The following is a 6,195-nucleotide window of genomic DNA, read 5'->3' on the forward strand; positions in this document are numbered from 1 at the left end:
GTTCTACATAAAACCTTTAAGATTTTCCAACCAACACCAGCTAAAGAACCTCTCCGATTACAGATTTTAGTAGAAAAGTAGTGGGTAAAAATAACAAAAAGACATTGAGGAAATATCTAGATTAAAGAAATTAAGGGTTGGGAAGAGTTGAGGAACAGCCAGGACCACAGACATCATAAAATCATGCAGAACACAGTGAAGTATGAGTTTTAGCAGATTAAGCAATTTTTAAGTCTTGTGTGTGTGGGTGTGTGTGTGTGTGTGTGTGGTGTAGTGGAAGGGCACTGTGATGATCCCTTAGTAAAAGCAGTCAGGCAGCTGAGCTGGGTCTGATAGGGCTGGAGAGAAACTCTGAGCTTCAGTGTGTTCACTCAGAGAAAGCTCTCCACCCAGCACTATCACTGTAGCCACACACACACACACACACACACACACACACACACACACACACACACACACGCACACACACACATTACCCAGAGGTTTCAAAATGGATAATACAAAATAAACAGCATTTTAACAGCATATGATCCATCCTAATTGTTTTTTTTTTTGGTGTTCAAAACATGTTTGCGCAAATGCATTAATTGGGGAACTGGTATCTGAATGGTTAAGGCTCCGGGTTTCTAATCGGAAGGTCGGTATCAACAAGTTGCCACTTTTGGGCCCTTGATGAAGGCCCTTAACCCTCTGTACTCCGGAGATGCTGTGCTTTGACCCCAGCTTGCTTACATCGGTGGGATATGTAAAGTAAGAGTGTGTTCACTGTGCTGTAAGGTATTTGTTACATGTAGAAAGCACTTTTACCTTTTTATCTTTCATACTTCTGTGTGAACAAAAAGCTGTCACTAGGGGGCAGTATTTCATAATTAAATGTAATGTAATCTATTATAGTTATTAGTTCATCATTGCTCTTTTTTCCTTTCTTAGAAATATGCTTACATAGCACTGTATCGAACAGGCTATTATATATTGGAAAATGCAGTGAGTGCATACAGTCTGTAGAACTTTATACCGTACAAACTGCTTTTGCATAGAAAATTGCCTTCTACAGGTTATATGCTTGTTAACTAAGCTAAGTTTTCAAGCTCAGATGTGTGGAGCTTGATACAGAACAGAAAACAGAACAGGAGCTTGGAGAGTTGTTTGAAGTCAGTTTTATTCTTATTAAGAAAATTTGTGCAATTAGACTAATAAGATAAGATTGTAAGAGTGATAGCAATTATAACCCAATCTGTGCGATTGTTTACATAGAGTAAGCTTTTTTCTCAGGCACTCAATTGTGTGATTATGCTTTATGCTGTTTCGTCTTTAGTAACTACTTTATCCTGGTCAGGTGAGGTTACAAATCCTATCATGGGAATGCGATCTGGATGGGACACCAGTACATAGTAAGGCATCATGCACACACAATAACACCTAGGGGTAATTTAGTATATCCTATTCACCAGCATATTCCTGGCAAACCACACAGTCCTTTAAAAAACCCTGATGAACATGAAAAAAATTCCATGCAGACGTTAACCCAAGATAGGGATTTAACCGAGGACTTGGAGAACCATTGTGCCACCTTACTGACAATATGACATTGAATTTTACTGTGTGTTTAACATGAAATTAAATATGTTAAACTGAATATTACTTAAGTTGTGGTGAGAGAGAAATGGTTCTAGCCATAGCTAACAGAGATGAAGATAAGTCATTTATCATCCTGTAGTGTGATGTGTGATTTATGAGTTTGCTGGAAGGCCTCGATAATCTTTCATAGACTGTAGGCTATTAGGGTTTTTCTTTTCTTTTCTTTTCTTTTCTTTTCTTTTCTTTTCTTTTCTTTTCTTTTCTTTTCTTTTCTTTTCTTTTCCTTTCCTTTTTTAATCATTGGCCTACTCATTCATGTAAGCTGTTTCTCCTCCAAACATTGTAGATCAAAATACTGTTACAGTCAAAAGTTAAATTCATAAAAAAATAAGTAAATTTGCCATTTATTCCTGCTTTTTATACAGATTCAGCACTGGAAAGCTGTACCCTATTAAAGTGGCCGCTAAGTGTATGTATAGATCCATTTGTGAACATGGCTAATGAGAGAGAAGAATGAATAAATGAATCATTTATTATTTATGACACAGGCATGCTGCCAGTTTGCGTGCATCGTTTTCATGTGTATAGGCTAATTAAAAACTGTACTCATTTTCATAGGTCATTAGCTTGCCGTTCATTTACTGTCAAAGCAGGAAGCTTTTTCTGAGTAATTTTTGGTTACTCCATAATAAACCATTGTGTAAAATCCATATGTTGGATGCAATTTATTTCTCTACACAGTGTGTGTTTAGATGCTTTCATTTTTTTATTTTATTTTGTAAAGAGCTAGACTAAGCAAAGTCCTTGACTTATAAAATTAAAGAAAACACACAAAAAACTGATATTTATAGTTGAATTATTCATATATGTATAGAAATAGCTGTGACTAAAAACCAGTATGAGAAAGTTCAGGGGTAATAGTAATATGATAAATATAATGTAGTTAGCAGTAATATTTAATTATTAACAATAATGCCTAATAATGATTAATAAAATGATACCAATGATAAGATGATATAGCATAACGTTCTAACATAATAATAATAATAATAATAATAATAATAATAATAATAATAATAATAATAACAGTAATAATAAAGAAATAAAGAAATAATAAATATAATTAATCAATATTATTATATTCGCAATGTAATAAACAAATAAACTGCTAGAAATATAACATATTATTATTATTATTATTATTATTATTATTATTATACATTTTGATGTATATGCAATATTATTATATTATACATTAATTTTATGCATTATTACCAATAAATGTGATTGCTAATAGACTTTTTATAATAATAATAATAATAATAATAATAATAATAATAATAACAATAATTATTATAAAATTAATAATAATAATTATCATCATCATTATTATTATTATTATTATTATTATTATTATTATTAGTAGTAGTAGTAGTAGTAGTAGTAGTAGTATTATGTACACATAAATAATATTTTTTTCTAATTCAGTCAAAGTGTTTAGTGTAAAGGACAAACCAAATACATAAAGACATAAATACATAAAGACTCTTTTATTATTTGCTTATCATGTAGTAAATTTTGAATATCATTCCACACCTGTGTCCAGCAGTTTAAGCTGTTCTGTGCTGGTTTGGCACTTATGGGGGTTAAATGTACACAGCCAGGCTCATCCATCATCTCCAGCAACCTTTTGCATTACCATTGATCTACATGGACAATAAGAATAACATGCTTTTATTGTTCCATCCCCACAAGTCGGGTTTTGCTCCCGTGATTGAGTACACAACCACATCTCTTTAGACACATTCACTGTGGTCTATTTTGTCTTCCTGTCGATAACATGGCACTTGTCCAGGTTATGGATCGATACGTGCTGATCATTTTACACTGTGCCATTATGGAGTTGGTTCTCTGCCACTACTTCTGTCATTAAAGCTGGTGGGCTTATGTTTCTTTCTTGTTTAATACCTGCACTCTAAATTCCTTTCCTAGACTAAGACTGTTAAAGTCTATAAGCTAGATCATATATAATGGTTTAATTTCCCGATGTTTAATTTTCTTGGGGCTTTTGCGTGTCGTTCATGTGTGCAACTGCAGCAGAGAAGAGCAGCAAAGCAAATCCCATCGGGGGAAAATGCAACATCTGCTGCTCTTCTGGCTCCATCAGCTCTCGGCCGAGAGGGATTGTTTAGAGCTTCTTGTACGGAAATATGTCTGTAGCTGTCGTTATTTCCACTTTACCTGTTAGGAGGAGATAATAAAGTAATCCTCAGGAGGACATACAGTACAAAGAAAGCAGATTTGATTGATTGTGTTTTACTTTTTTCAGTCAATTTCTTAATCTTGCATCAACATGATTGAGTTGTTGACATTCCTACATGTATGAAGTTTTTTTCCAAATTGCACATGATGTTTTTGTTAATTTCGTATGTGATTATTAGTAATGGGAATGCATTAGTAGATTTAATCAGAGATTAATCCGAAAGGTGACACCATTGACAGGTGTTTTGCTTATGAATAATTTATTTATATAAATAATATTTATCAAATATGACCAATGTTTTCTATCTTTAAGGGTTCACTGAAAATCCAGTAGATTCAATGCAAAATGTTAGTTTCAGATAATCGACAGAATATACATTTGCTATACCTCAAACTCACTAATGTGCCACTTGTATCAGTGAAGTTTAACATTTTGTTTACATTAAACATTAAAAATCAGTCAGCTGAATAAATTACAAAAATATGAAGTAAAACTACACAACATGAATAGAAATACATAATCTGATGCAATGTTGAATACAGTGATTAACCTCATAATCATAAAAGGGATTTAAACTAAAACCTCAGGGTGAACTAGAACTAGAATCCATTGCATGTCTAACAAATTTTAATAAGTAATTTAAATCAGCACTGATTTTCTGAGATTGAATCCCACATCAACACTCCAGATGAGTTTCGGCTCGGGTGGTGCTTCTTAAAGCTAGAGGGCCTTGCCGTCTCTCCTGAGTCCATCTCATGCACTATTTATCTTCTGTCTACTCGAATCGGCCCGTAATTTTTCATCTACACAAAACATTAGTCTCTCGTCTCAACCAGAGAGGCCACGCGTCAGCTTCACTTCAGGCCAGCTATAAATAATGTTACGTCTCGGCCTGTAAATAAACGCCCAAAACAAGTGCTGCGGTTCAGTCTGATCACTCTCGGATGGCTCTATTACAGGACTGGCTGCCCAGTTTAGTCACTACGAAATAGACTGGAGTCATTTTGCCATGAGTTATTGTTGTAGTAAACATTATGATCACCACAGTGTCATTGTCTGACCTGTAGTTATAACTTAGAGACTTCATTACTGTAACTGACTTCATTGCAGTTTTTGACTCTGAAGATGTGATCAGTATTGCACATACTGTATCTTTTCAATAGCATTGTTTACTCAGATGCTTAAAGCTATGCTGTTTTTATGGTAAGTAGTGAAAAAATAACCCATTTGCAAACTGAATATATTGAAATAAAATGCTATCAGATTCATCATTATATTTGGAATATATCATATAATAATGTGCATATTATTATGTTTTTATAAGAATTAATAACTTTTACCAAGGACAACCTTTGTGACTTTTTGTAGTTTCTGAAATGTATTTATTAAACCTCACAGCTTATAGTGTATTTAATTTAAGAAATCATATTATACTACTACTATTAATTCTTCAATAAGTGCAGTGAAACTAAAAGAAAAGTAAAAAAAATATTTTATGAAGAAAATGAATCTGGGCCTACCTTTTCCCACATCAATCTACATTCCATATCCAATAAAGACAAAGAAAATAAATTATTCCGACATCTTAACAAATGTATTAAAAACACAGAAATGCGACACTGACATATGTATTCAGATCCTATGCTATGACACTTGTAGCTCAGGTACATCTCATGTTTCTGTATCACCACTATATCAAGATGTTTCTCATCTTTGTTTGGAGTTTACCTGTGCCAGATATAATCAATTGGACATGATTTAAAAAGACACACACTTGTCTATACAAAGGTCTAACAACTGAAAATGAATATCAGACTCACAGGCAATAGCTGCAGTGCTGAGAGGCAGGATTGTGTTGAGGAACAGATCTGTGCACGTTTACAAAAACATTTCTGCCTCATTGAAGGTTCCCAAAATTACAGTGGCCTCCATAATACTTAAAAGGAAGAAGTTTGGAACAACCAGGACTCATCCTGGAGTTGGCCACCTGGCTAAACTGAGCAATTAGCAGAGAAGGCCTTGGTAGGAGAGGTGAACCTGATGGTCACTCTGACTGAGCTCCAGAGATCTCATGTTTAGACAGTAGAAACACTCAGAAGGTCAGACGCAACATCACTGCAACACTCCACTGATCGACAACACTCCATAAGATGTTTGTTAAAGTGTATGAATTGCTTTATATTTTAAACAGAAAAACAAACGCAAAAAAATATCAAGGCAAATTTACAATTTCATTTTCTGTTCATCTTGTCTGTGCTCCCTTCAAATCAATCTACATTAATTGGGCTGATCAGTGATGTGTGTAAGAAGGAAAAAATAAACATTAGGACTTTACAAAGGTAGTGGTGAAAAAA

This window comes from Silurus meridionalis, chromosome 7, assembly GCF_014805685.1.
Source record: "Silurus meridionalis isolate SWU-2019-XX chromosome 7, ASM1480568v1, whole genome shotgun sequence".
Taxonomy (NCBI): Eukaryota; Metazoa; Chordata; class Actinopteri; order Siluriformes; family Siluridae; genus Silurus; species Silurus meridionalis.